The 14,840-nt window shown below is 44.5% G+C and overlaps 1 protein-coding gene across 6 annotated transcripts in view; it reads left to right on the forward strand.

Moving 5' to 3' along the window:
* grm8a (glutamate receptor, metabotropic 8a) overlaps window positions 1-14,840 on the forward strand; it is a 439,481-nt gene that overhangs the window by 293,182 nt on the left and 131,459 nt on the right. The gene's annotated exons all lie outside the window — the stretch shown is intronic.

Consider the following 14,840-nt stretch of genomic DNA (forward strand, 5'->3'; position numbering starts at 1 on the left):
GAATACAGTACGTTCATCCAGTATTCAGAACATGCTCTTTGGAGAGCAGAGACCTTGTTGTTAAAGAGAGAGATGGAGTGAGGGATAGGGAGGTCGTCAACAAATATAGGACAAGAGAGGCATACAAAAAGAGAGCTAGAGAGAGTATTAGTTTTGAAAAATGCGGAAAACAATAAATTGGTGTCACTAAGGCACAGCTGTCCCTGTACTTACTGTACATCTTTGGATGTGCAGGGCAAAAAGGGAAGAGGCAAGAAAAAGGAGATCAAGCGATTCAAAGAAAGCAATGGGAGACACAAAAAAAAGAGACGGAACGGTGTTTTATTTTCTATACAAATAGAAAATAAAGTCATTTATTATCCATGTATTATCCGTTTTCTAAGAAATCCACAAAACAGTACACCAACATGCTCCTTCAATCAGAGTCGCTGTCTGAACTTGGAACCACTGGAAACGCTGCTGCCAAATCCTGAAGAGCTACTGCTCCCCACTGGCACGGTTAGTTTCTGTCTTCTTTCTCACCACATGTAAACACAGCTTGACGTATCGCTCAAGTTCACGCAGCGTTGAGATGACTTGAGTGTGTTCAAAGTCAATCTCAATCTCATCTGGGTTGACGGCTCTCGGGTCTGGATGATGCACACCACACGGACCCAGCCTTTTGAACGGCTTGTGCTTTGAATATATGAAAATAAAACTTCCAGTATTTTGAGTATGCTTTATACTCTGTTGCTCTTTGGCACCATTTGAGATGCTGAAGCATTTCACATCAAACAGTCAATAAACACAGCCTCTCATTTCATTTAGCTTTGGAAGCAGTATACTGTGTGGGAGAGATGAAGAAAATTACTTTGCTGTGTATAGCTATAGTCTTTATTGCTTGGTGGAGACGCAGAGAAGGATGAGGGAGGGTACAGGGAATAGCAGAGGAGAGGAGAGTGGAGGTGTAGATCAAACGCAACTAAGGGCCCTATTCTGGGGCAGGAGGATTGGCATATATGACACGCGGCAGTATATATATATGGAGAAATTACAATTTCCGGAGGAGAATTGCCGTGTTTTTCCCCCCGCCTGTTCAGTTTGCAAATCAGGTTCTGGAGGTAGAACAACCGCCTTTGGAATGGATTGATTCCCGGGTCGATCCCTGGCTCTGCCTCGCTTCATAACGTGTCTTTTTTTATTTTATATAATTTTTATCCCACGATTTTGCAACCCAGTTTTTTCACCCAGTGCCAATTATCTAATGTAATCCTGGGTGCTACACTTCCTCTGCCAACCTGGGGGGGCAACGGACTGACCTCATGCCTCCTTCTATGCACGAGGAGTCCAAGCTGCTTCTTTTCACCTGACAGGAGGGAATTTCCCTGGCCGGACGTAGCGCGTGGAAAGAACACGTTATTCCGACCAGTTCCTTTCCCCTCCATCAGGCGCCCCGGCTGGCCAGGGGGAGGTAGTTTTAGAGACCAGGATTACTGCATGTTTTTCTGAGGGTACCTACCCTAGGGGACACGGGGAGAACATGCAAACTCCACACAGAAAGGCCCTTTCGCCAACCCCGCCTCGGGTATGGGCACTGATGACGCGGAGGAGAGAACACGCCCCCAGCGCCCACAACGTCCCCAGCGGGAATCGAACTCAGGACCTTCTAGCTGTGAGGCGACAGCACTACCGACTGTGCCACCGTGCCCTCCATAACGTGTCTTTGAGCAAGACATTGAACCCCTCCTATGTGCTCTTGATTAGCAGGCAGTGTGCAAGTTGGTGAATGTGAAATATATATGTTGAAGCTATTGTTTGTGGTCTATAGCAAGGGTCTTCAATATGTTCTGGCCAAGGACCCTGAGAGAGATGCAGGGAGCCCCACTACATATTTTAGATTTGCTTGATTACACCCTTTCACAGCTTCCTAGCATTGTTTGGTGACAGTGTGGCACAGTAGTAAATTAATGTTTGTTTACACATTGTTTTCAATTAATGTTGGATTTATTTGAATGGTTATTTTCATTAACCCCCTTATGGCCACCCTAATTAACAGTGGATTGTGCTTTCTACCTGCACTATTCATATTTTTAATTCATCATTTTAATGACAATAGAAAAATCTGTGATATACACACTATATCTCATTTTCACGGGGCAAGACTATAGTATTAGACACTTAGTCCTGATGGTGGCGGTAACTTCACCAGTATGCCGATTTTGACCGAATAGAGCGAATCTGGCGATTTTCATCGTTTATTTTAATATCTAAGTCAAATTAAGCTCTGATCAAGCCCCGAATATCGCATATTACGCAGCTATGCACATAAAGACATCGGCCGTTAGCCAAACTAGCCAAATGTTGCTACATTATGCTACATTAAGCCCCCCATTATAGGGAATAAAACAATTGTTTTTGATAAATCTAAAATGGTTAAAATAGAGGTCGAAGTTACGGTGGGTTTGTATAGGCCCACGCTCCTACATTCATATCAACAGGTACACACATGCAGCACACACTGTACTGTACTGTACATACTGTACTGTAGCATGCACACATGCTACAGTACAGTAGCATAGAGTAGAGTGGAGTAGAACACAGTCGAGTAGATATAGAGCAAACTAGAGTCAAACTACTGTAGATTAAAGTTGGGTAATATGGAGAATAAGGAAGAGTGGCTCTTTTATCCAACCTTTACATGCTCCAGTTGGTACAAATTATGTAAAATAACAAATTCGCTTACCATAATTATGCAAACACTGAAATTTACATACTGTATAGCTCTTTCGCTGAGTGAATATAGTCGCACAACGTTGCTGTGTCAGTCGTTTGAACAAAGCAATGATTGGATGTGCCAACATCTTCTTAAACTAAATAAAGACATAACAGAGATGAATGCCTTTGGAAGAAAGGCTGAACGCTTGCTCTCACCTTGACTCACTTCTTTGAAGATGGAAAAGCAAGAAAATGGAACTCGTTGTGTGATTATGGAACACACAAAGTTGGCCTATTAAAGCAATAATCTCCAAGGTTGTGGTTTACAATGAATTTTAGAGCGGCTAAGAAGCATGGCGTGTATTAGAGGAGTGCTTCCGACCCTCTTATATCGCGGTGAACTCTTATATTACGGTAAACCACAGCCTTGCATAGCTTTTTTGCTTTTTTGAAACATAACCCAATTAAAAAAATCACTACAAGAATAATTTCTACAAGGAAAGTAGTCCCCACAACTGCTTGTGTAAACATTACGCCTTGGTTCAAAGTGATTTGTAAAACTTGCATACACAGGATGAAAAGGATTATTAATTTTACGCACAACAGGGTCCCTCCGCGCCTCAAGCCAAAATACCGGCTGGTCCGGGACTGGTATGTATGTGTAGAGGGAAGGCACTGGAGCAAACTCAGACAATTTTAGCCTTTTGATCATTCATTTTTTACCTTGCCATAGGTAAAACAATACCGCAAACGATAATACTTCCCTGGTCCTGGAAACCCTTTTTGGTGTTCTAAGCATTATGTTATGCTTTAGCTATTTAAAAATAGCAGACCTACAAGCTCGTAGCGTGGCACCGAGTGCCGCGCTACGAGCTTGTAGGTCTGCTGTTTTTGAAAAATCGTGAAAATGTGGCCGAAATGTTTGAATATATTCTTTCAGAGCGAACGTTTTTAACTCAAATCTTTGCTTCTGGGGGCTCCCTGGAACAACATATTTTCAGATGGGGGTCGGCGGCCAATGACATATATTTTTGGGGGTCCTTGACATGAAAATGTTTTAGAACGAATGACATGGAAACATGGGTTTTTCAGAAAACTGTCAGGATTGAATCGAGCTCAGGTCGAAATGGGTTAAGGTACATCTATCTATAAATGCGCCACGTCTCTGTACGTGTGTGTATATGTACGTCTGTAATCCACGCAACTCGAGAACCGTTCGCCCCACCGACTTCACATTTGACACGTTGTTCCACACCACCACAGGGGGTAACAGGTCAGGTCGCCCCAATTCCATCTCGCCCCAGATTTTTTCCGCCGACCTCACTCCGACAACTCGGTGCGGCGGTTCTTGTATTCTTTATTTTGTTTTACTGAGAATAAGGTTAGAAATAAGTTTAGGGTTAGGCATAGTTTTACTGGGGTTAAGTTTAGGAATAGGGTTAGGTTTAAGCATCGTTTTACTGAGGTTGAGGTTAGGAATAAGGTTAGGTTTAACCGTTTAAGCATCATTTACTTAGATTACTTTAGGAATACCAGGCCGCGCTGTTCCGCCCGGGGCGAGTTGGTAAAGGGGCGAGCAGTCTCGTATTCCCACAGGGGGTGCAGTGCCTTGAGTCGGTGGGATACACAGTTGTCCAGAACCAGCACAAAAGCCTCTGCCCGGGCTCTGGACAGGGCCCGAATTAGCCAATTGATCACACCTGATCACCCCTACCGTAGATCTCCATAATGGAGCTGGCCTGTTCTGACGTCTGCTTGAACTCCATATTTGGGCATGCCTGACAAATAACTCCGTATATGGGCATAAAAGGGACAGTTACAGTTACAGTTACATATGTCCAACCTTGCTTCAGTTCAGTCAGACAACTCTTTGAATTCAACATGCATTGAGCATTAATATAATATTTGAGCATGGATATCTAAAAGCATATGTTTATGTTTGGCACCAAGGCTCTGTTTTTGAAATCCCTGTAAGTATGGCATTATTTATAATAAACGTGTGCCAAATACAAATATGCCGCGTTCACACGGGCAGATGCAAAAGGTGCAAAGATCACAGCATAATTTGTCGGTTTTGTTTATTGTATTAACGTTCACACATTAAATCAAATTAATTATTTGTTATTCACATATAGGCCTCGGAAATATAGCAAATTAGCAGATTATGGGATGAAATTGGATGATGGTATTGTCCTTTAATTTCCCTACAGAAGACGCGCCGGCTCATTGCTGCTATTTGTAAGAGCAGTTATTGTGCACGCCACGGTGTTGTTCATGGTACGATGGGTGTACAGATGCTAAAGTGTCTTGGGAGAAAGCGACACACTGTAGGGAGGAAATGTGGATCAGGGTTGAAAAATGAATGAAAAGTGGAAAGAAAGCCAGGAAGGGGTATCATATGATACATTCGCTGGCATCGCCTCTCTGCGGAGCGCACCTCCAGCCACCCACCCTGTCAGGCTTCAAAAGGGCCCTCAACACACTCACCTCTTCAGACTCGCATTCCCTATAGCTCACACCGAAACCGTGTCAGTGGTAGTGTGTGCTTATCCAAAGTCTCGCACGCACGCACGCACGCACGCACGCACGCACGCACGCACGTGCGCACGCACAGATAGTATTGATGAAGGGACCTTGGCTGGTGGGGTATAAAATAATGATCCAATATACAGTAGGAGAAGAAAACAGATAAACTCTCTCTCTCTCTCTCTCTCTCTCTCTCTCTCTCTCTCTCTCTCTCTCTCTCTCTCTCTCTCTCTCTCAGTAAGTCAGTACGGTGGTCCCATTCCCATGCGTAATGGCTGGGGTTCACAGACAGTTTGACATCATGCATGTGGTCTTTCTCTGAATCCCCCAGGCCCGCTAGAGCTGCGACTGTGTTCCTCATTGTCCACAGTTCAAAATCAGGTCTGCACATGGTTTGCGGCCAACCCATACTCTCAGCATCGCCCAGCCAGTATATGACAACTAAGATAATTATTAAGATAATGTATTGGTTGTATTAGTGCGTAGTAGTGTTTTGAAAACACAAAACAAGAAATGCAATGACTTTGCACTTATTTCCACATGAGCTGGCTGAACAGAAGGATAAATATTGTGCAATATTGTAGAGAAATAATTTATTTTTATTTTATGGTATTTTATTTTCATGTATTTCTTAATGTTATGCCTTTAAATGCAATGTTATGCCTTATGTACTGCAAATTGAATTGCCTTTGTCTACGAAATAATGCTGTACAAAATGCTTGCACTTTGTGTCTTGGTCCATCATTCTCTTTCACTGTTTCTATCTATTCTAGTCTTTCTCCATCTATTCACGCTGAGCATGACTAACTATAATTACGTTAGTGGGTGTGGATTTGATTAATATTGCCGTCTTAAATATATTGCGATTGGATTCGATATATTGCCCTGGAAACCAGCACTGCACACACTGGGTCAATTAGAACGTCCACCCCTGATAGCCTCCATAGCTGAAGAGAAAATTCAGCGCGACTCTCTTCCCCGAGGTGGGCAAGGCCTTGATGTGATTTGTTCAACACAGTAAATAAACATGTATTTACTATATCAAATCAAATCAAACTTTATTTATATAGCACATTAAAAACAACAGAAGCCGACCAAAGTGCTGTACAGGCTGAAACAAGCGGAGCATCACCACCAGTGCATCAGTGGCCTTGTGGTTAGAGTGTCCGCCCTGAGACTGGGAGGTCGGGGTTCAATCCCCGGCCGGGTCATACCAAAGACTCTAAAAATGGGACCCAGTGCCTCCCTGCTTGACACTCAGCATCCAAAGGGTTGGATTGGGGGTAAGTCCCTGCGACATACTAGCGTCATGTCCAGGGGGTGTACTTGTACATCAAGCTGCCTCACGCTACAGAAACAGGAGATAGGCTCCTGCCCTATAGGCCTCATGGCTCGGCAAGGCTATACTTACTATCACCAGTGCTCATCGGCGTGTGTGTGTGTGTGTGTGTGTGTGTGTGTGTGTGTGTGTGTGTGTGTGCGTGTGCGCGTGTGTGTGTGCGCGTGTGTGTGCGCGTGTGTGTGTGTGTGTGTTGTAGCTGTTTACATTCACCCCAAGGCTATAACACAAATGAGGCACTAGGGGCGCTATATACATGACAGCATCTGCACACTGCAGAACAGACACCCCGAGGCGCTCTACGTGGTAGGGGGCGACTACAACCATGTTGATCTGAAGGCCATTCTACCAAGGTTTCATCAGCAGATTAAAGTTGCAACCCGGGGAAATAATATACTTGACTGTGTGTGTGTGTGTGTGTGTGTGTACACAAACAGGAAGGAGTCATATAACACCGGGGCTCCACCGGGCGCGTCAGCGTCGCGTCACCGACACCGTCAGGGAATGTTCCCTTTTCGAGTGGTGCAACCACTCCAAGGAACAGCAATGTCTGTGACTCTGTGACTCGTGTTAACCTATGTTTGTGTGTGACTCATGTGTGACTCAAGAGTACCAGTAGGGGCGCTGTTGTGCCAGAAACAGAGACAGAGAGATAGTATTGCATTGTTGCCTGCTAATGAGAAAGCAAAGCAAAGCAAATTTACTATATTTACCCAGGGTATCTGGGCTAAGCTCAAGAACTTGTTTCCAGCCAGGCCCTGCTCATAGAACATTTCATGGTAGTGGTTCAATGCCTTGCTCAAGGGCACTTCAGCGGTGGTAATTTTAACGTGTCGGACCGCTGATTCGAACTGGCGACCTTTTCGGTATCAAGACCGCTCCGCAATCCGTTCGGCCACCGCTGCCACCGCTGCCACCGCGGCCACTGAGAGAGAGAGAGAGAGAGAGAGAGAGAGAGAGAGAGAGAGAGAGAGAGAGAGAGAGAGAGAGAGAGAGAGAGAGAGAGAGAGAGAGAGAGAGAGAGAGAGAGAGAGAGAGAGAGAGAGAGAGAGAGAGAGAGAGAGAGAGAGAGAGAGAGAGAGAGAGAGAGAGAGAGGGGGGGGGGGGCTCATTTGCACTACTCAGTTCACACGGGTGTGATTTTTAATCAATGAATGGTGGCTCCACTGCCCACATTGCGTTGCGTGACTGCATTAAAATTGCCCCGGTTCGTTTTTTTTGACGCACGCGACGGAGACGCAACGCGTCGGGTGGAGCCCCGGCGTAAAGCTGTCTCCCGCCCCAACCTGGGCCTTTTAGTCCAGAGGCTTAGTGCACTTTTTTAGGAGAATAGTGCACTTGCGGATAAAAGCGCCAAATTTTGTATGAGGCTTCTTTATGTCATGCTAAAGGATTTTAGCCTAGGAGCCCTTGTCAAATATCTATTTTAAATATCAAATTGCAAGACTATCAATATCAATGAAATATGTGAAATATGTGAAAATCCGCCTAGTATTTTTCAGACTATATACATCATAAAATGATCAGATTACTTCCAAATGTGATAAAGTTGACTTATTTTGACATTATTAAAGTCACAGAACATGAAATATCATCAATAACACCTTTATTGCAATGAAGAATACAAATGAATATGCATCATAGTGCGAAACATGTTATAGAGCTGTGCGCATTCTGCCTAGCTGTCACAATTGCATTTGCAAAGTGGGGAACAGTCCAAATTTGCATTGCTGCATTGGCAGGTATACATCACCTTTACAGGTGTATCTGATCAGCTCTCTGCAAGCTCTGGAAACCTTTGGAATGTTCAGTAAACTAGCACCCATGACCCTTCTTCCTTGGCCCATAGTTTTGTGGAGAAGGAATCTTTTTATGGCTTTGTGTGCTGGTGGCCCAGATGCCTGCTTGGTAGACTGCCCATTTCACATGTGAGTGCACCCTGGGTGGGAGGTAATTTCTCTATCGTTCGATTTTGTTCACAGAAGAGTTATTGTCTTTTTTCGTTGATGGAGCTCAAAGGACTGGATTTGTCGTACAAAATTACTGTCAGTCTTTCAAGCTCCCGGAAGTGCTGGCAGTCAACATCTAGTTGCTGGAAGGGATGCTTTGCCAGATTGATGAATGTTTCTGTCGCAGGCAGCATCATAGGCTTGCCAGGTCCGCCAAGCTGACTTCTTACCCTTTCCATTAATAGCCGGGGAGCGGGAATAGAGATGAACCTGTGATGTCATGACATACTTTTTAGTTGTTTTTTTTCTATTAACTTGGTCATTAAGGAACACAGAATGAGAGGTCTGCTCTGACCAAATGAATAGAAAAAAAACACAAATAAAAAGTATGTTATGACATCACAGGTCCTCTCAAATTTTGGGTGACTGGCTCCCCGGCTATTAAGGCATATGTTGTGTCACAACCGGAATATGCGTGAAACATAGGCAGGGCTCGAGATTTGGGTTCCCCTAGGCTATTGCAGTCTACCAAGCAGGCATCTGGGCCACCAGCACACGAAGCCACCAAGTGATTCCTTCTCCACAGAACTATGGGTGGGTTAAGGAAGAAGGGTCATGGGTGCCAGTTTGGCTGACCATTCCAGAGGTTTCCAGAGAGCTGATCAGATGCACCTGTAAAGGTGACTGTAGTGTAGTACCTGAAAATGCAGTAATACAAATTTGGACTGTTCCCCACTTTGCAAATGCAATTGTGACAGCTAGGCAGAAAGCACAGCTCTTTAACATGTTCCACACTATGATGCATATCCTTGTACTATAATGGAAAGGGGGAGCAAACCAATATATTTATCCGTCCGGCTTCTCCTACGAAACTTGGCAATTCTGCTCAGCAAGCCATCCTGGGAAGCAGTATAGGAGAAGGCCTCTCGGAGGACATGAACACCCTTTCTTCATACCTGAAGGACTGCCGCCTCAAGCTCAGTGTTGAGAAGACTGTAGCAGCACCTTTCAATTATATGAGAAAAAGAGGTTGCGCATCAGCAATGGTTTTCAGTGGAGTGCCAAACCCAAATCCAGTATACATCAAAAAGTAGGAATTTAAAAAAAAACTCCAAAAAGGTAGCACATCCAAAAATGTAATAAATGGCAGACAAAGTGCTCACATTTCCATTTCTTTATTGGCACACACTTTTTGGTGTGTGCCAATAAAGAAATGGAATGTGGAGTACTTTGTCCGTCATACTTTTTCACCTTTCAATTATGTTGTTCCCCATCTACTGCCTGGTGTTAGCGTCCAGGCAACCCACACAGAAGACCATCACTGTGTGGCCAGATGGAGCTGACTCTATGCTCCAAGACTGCTTTGAGCGCACCAAATGGCACAGGCTGGTGGTGTGGACTTGGAGGAATATACGTCATCTGTCCAAGGCTATATCAGCAAGTGTGTTGATGATGTCACCATCACCAAGGTTATATTACTATCCATCCTAAGCAGAAACCCTGGCTGAACGCTGAGGTCCGCTCACTCTTGAAAGTGCGGGACTCTTCCTTTAAGTCGGGTGATGCACTTGTTCTCAGAGAAGCTAGAAGGAACCTGACTGACTTCGGGGATAAAAAGGGCTAAATCATCCTATGCTCACAAAATCCAGGGGCACTTTATACCACCTACTACTACGACCCCCGTAGTATGTGGAAAGGAATCGAGACCATCACAGACTACCCGGAGCTCTCAACACCTTCTACGCTCGCTTTGAGGCCTCTAATACCCCCCCCCCCCCAGGCTCACCCTTCCACCAGGTGAGCTACTCCCCAGTGTGACTGCTGAGGATGTAAGGAGGTCTCTGCAGGGGGTCGAGCCCCACAAGGCTGCGGGGCCGGATAACATTCCAGGCTAGGGCCCTCAAGAACGGCGCTTATCAGCTCTCTGAGGTGCTGTCGGACATTTTTAACACCTCTTTGTCCCTTGCTGCAGTGCCTATACATGCCTAAAGACTGCCACCATTATTATCCCTGTCCCAAAGTCTGCAAAGGTATCATGCCTAAACGATTACCGTCCAATAGCAGGCACTCAGTGCACCAGCCGTTCAAAGCACTTCATGACAATTGAACTCCAAAACTCTTTAAAACTGAGCTCTCTGCCATCCTTCGGTCAGTTCAAAGGAATGTTCTAGAATATTTTTCACCGTGATTGCTCCTGCTTCAATTGATCTATTTTACTGATGGTTGTTCTGTATAAAGTTCCTTTGTAATTTATCCTGATTTATAATGTTTGATGTATTGTTTTTTGACTGTATTTTGTGTATTGTAACCTCGGCTACATTGAAAATGAGGGCTTGCCCTCAACTGTATCTCCGAGTATAAATAATAAAGGTGATGATGATGTGCTTCAAGTGCTTTGAACGGCTGGTCATGGCTCACTTAAAGGCCAGCCTCGATGACAGCGTGGATCCTCACCAGTTCGCATATAGGATGGACCGCTCCACTGACGATGCAATAGCATCCGTGGTCCATGTCGCTCTAACCCATCTGGAGACTCCGAATGCCTATGCTAGACTTCTCTTCCTGGACTTCACCTGGAGTCGTGGTGCAGAGCAAACATCCTCTGCATCGATGTCAAAAAGACAAAAGAAATGATAGTGGACTTAAGAAAAGCCTGCCCTCGGTGACATGTACACCAGCAGATGCATGGAATAAGGCCGCCGGCATCATGAAGGATGCCACCCACCCTGCACGTGGTCCGTTCGTCCCCCTCCCTTCGGGCAGGAGGCTGCGCAGTATTAAGGCCAGCAGCAACAGGAAGAAGAACAGCTTCTTCTGTGAGAATCATGAACTGTAGACCCTGAACTGTGGCCTTTTGCATTAGTGATCTGCTGATTACACATGAACTCTGCATTATGAACTTGAGCCGTGACACACAAACTGTTTCTTTTTAATGCTGTTTATAGTGCTGCTGCTTTTTATGGGCACGTGCAATATCAGTGGGTTGTGCAAATGCTTTTTTGCACTACATACTGTATTTTACTTATTTTATGCCTGACCAGGACCTGGGTAATCAAATTTTGTTCTGTACTATAAAACTCCTTGAACCTTGAACCTTGTGTGTGTGTGTGCGTTGGTGAATGATCAAGTGAAAATGACAGACTGTACAGATGCTCAATCAATGGGGTGGAACACACACACAGACTGGACACACACCAATATGCATTCAAGAGCACGCGAAGAGACACTGAGATGCGAACACAAAAAACTCAACTGAACATACGCACACCCACAGACACACACACACACACACACACACACACACACACACACACACACACACACACACACACACACACACACACACACACACACACAGACACACACACAATGGCCCTCATTGAGCCCCAACCGCGTTGATAAATGAGGGCCAGTGTCTCTGTGTGCACGCGTGTGTGTAGAAGGGGTTGCTCATTATAGTGTGGCGAATGACACAACTAATGACTGTTGTAGTGATTGTTGAACTTGTCAGGAGAGAGAGAGAGAGATGGGGAAAACTGAAGAAATAGATGGAGTGTGCGTGTGTGTGCGTGCGTGTGCCTGTGTGCGTGGATGCGTGCATGCGTCCGTGCGATGACTGATATATAAGGGCCATTAAGAACTGCCCCTCCATTCATCTCTCTCTCTCTCTCTTGTCTTCTCTCCTTTGCTAATCTCTCCATCTCCATCAACACTTCTAACCCCCCACCCCCACCCACCCATTTTGTTTGCTCTCCCTGGTATCTGCTTCTTGTTTCTGTCACTCTCTGTCACCTGGGCTTGCCACATATAGGGCAGTTTTATGCGTGTCTTAAGTACCAGGTCTTATTACTTAACTTAAGACCTGGAGGCGTGATCAATGCCATTTGGCTATTCTGAGTGGCCAAACAGCATTGACCACGCCTCCAGGTCTTAAGTTAAGTCATAAGACCTGGTACTTAAGACACGCATAATAGGGCCCTCTGTCACCTGGGCTTGCCACATATAGGGCAGTATCATGCGTGTCTTAAGTACCAGGTCTTATTACTTAACTTAAGACCTGGAGGCGTGGTCAATGCTGTTTGGCCACTCAGAATAGCCAAATGGCATTGATCACGCCTCCAGGTCTTAAGTTAAGTAATAAGACCTGGTACTTAAGACACGCATAATACTGATAGTGTTTGGTTTCTACCAGAGGTGGAAAGTAACTAAGTACATTTACTAGGGCTGGGAATTTAACTGATTTATTTCGATTCATTAATTACAGTACAAATAATGCGATAAAAAAAAATTAACACATTTTAATCGTGCTTAGTTTTTGCATCTCAGGCGTAGCGATCATACCGTTGCACTGGAACGAACAGACTACAAATTCACGCATGCATATTCACATAAACCATATTCAAATGGCGGCCATGTTGGCATTTTGTATTGAAAAAGCTGGGTGGCAACGGGGAGACATTTCATTAACTTAAAGGTACATTCAGTGATTTCACTTAATTCAACTATCACTTATTTTTTCTTATTTTTTGGATAATCCTCCCTACTATAAAGTGTGCTGACCATATAAGGAGTTCCTCCCTGTCCCCAGTGAGCCCCTGGGGTCAAAAAACCCTAGTTTCGGTTTGGGCTTTGGGTGGCAAAGCTTTCATCCAATCAGGATGAGAGGTGCCTTCCTCCAATCATGATCGAGTGTGGCTGGCATTGGTGCGCGTGCTGTTGGTCTGTTGTACTTCCCCCACTGTAGAGCGTGTGCATGTGCACATCTTGTTACCGGGTGGACCGGGTTTTTTTCCAAATCACCCAAATCACTGAATGCTCCTTTAATGGCAAAATGGCCACAGTGTGAATATATGGTCTAGTAGTGCACGCAATGGGAGAAGAAGCCGATCAGACTGCTTTGCTTGGCCCAGTGGATGAGAAATTTAGATTTAGATTAAAAAACTCACTCACTCGCATACCAAAATCTGTTTTGTTGAGGGCTAGGTGTACAGAATAGACAAACCAATGTTTTGCAATTATGCAGGTTTATCATTCTTGCAAGGAATGACTAAAAAATACACTGTTCCAAAATATTGTGTTTAAAGAAAAATATAATTCAAAAAAGGAAACCAATAAACTTACTTGGCTTAATTCAAGCATGCCAGTCTAGAGCTGGTCTGACTCTACTGGCTGTATTGAAGGGCTAAAGGGCAGCATTGTGGCCCCTCTACTACCTGACACAGAACTGAATGACACACCCCTAGTCTGGGCCTTTCCTTTGTTGGGACAAACCAACTGTTCTTAGTCAAGTAACACTACACAACTTCATGTTTTTAGCAACACCACTCTTAATATTCACGTTTTTATTACAGCCCATAGTGCATTGCGTTTGTGTGTGCATAGACCAATTATTTGTTTACAAACATTGGGACTGGTTTCAGTCCATTCAATCTCTCTTGTGTGTTGACTAGTGAGATGCACCCTAGGAGACATTTATACTTCAAAGCGCAACAGTATTGCGCACAGAGAACAGCTGATATACAAGCTCACATCGCATCGCGGATGTGACTGTTGTGAGCGTAGAGGTCTGCGTGCGCGACACCATCGTGGGCCAAAGCATAGATTATACTTGATGGGCTGCAGGTGTGCGTGCAGCCGTGCACAAACAGGCTCTGCTGCCGTGATCATGAGCGCACCTCCCGTTCTTATGACAGCGACTGGAGGTGTGGTTTTGAGGACAACTGATTTGAATTGCTATTATTGTTCAAACACAACAGAAACCAATGGATTATATATTTCAACCAGCAACTACCAATCATTTATTTGCAAGTGACTTTACAGAAAAAACAAGTCAAAGGTTGCTTATAATAAGCAGACATGGCAACACGGCCTGAAGGAAGCAAAGCACACACAGTACCTTGGCGGGGAAAAACGTGGATAAAGTTTCCAGTCAAATGGTACGTTCCAATTACATTCCCCTCCCTATAAAAAAGGAGCTCCTGAGTCATGTGACTCTTTTAGGAGGATCAGACCAAAAACAGGAAGTGGCAAGTATGTGTTTAGCAATGAGCTTTGGACATTTGTTAAATCAACAAATGTCTATGTTTCAACCGATCTATTGTCTGTGTGTCATTTGTAATAAGTAATTGAATTATGGAAAAATGCAAACTTGGTCATGATGTAAAAACAAACTCCCTGGATACACACGTAGATAGCATACGACATAGCATTCAAATTGTTTTGAATGCTAATTGAAAAAAAATAATCTCAGATCAAACATTGATATGCGATTAAGTAAGCCTTGCCGAGCCATGAGGCCCATAGGGAAGGACTCGCCTATAGCTCTTGTTTCT

Source organism: Electrona antarctica (genome assembly GCF_951216825.1).
Source record: "Electrona antarctica genome assembly, chromosome: 23".
In the NCBI taxonomy this organism is placed as follows: Eukaryota; Metazoa; Chordata; class Actinopteri; order Myctophiformes; family Myctophidae; genus Electrona; species Electrona antarctica.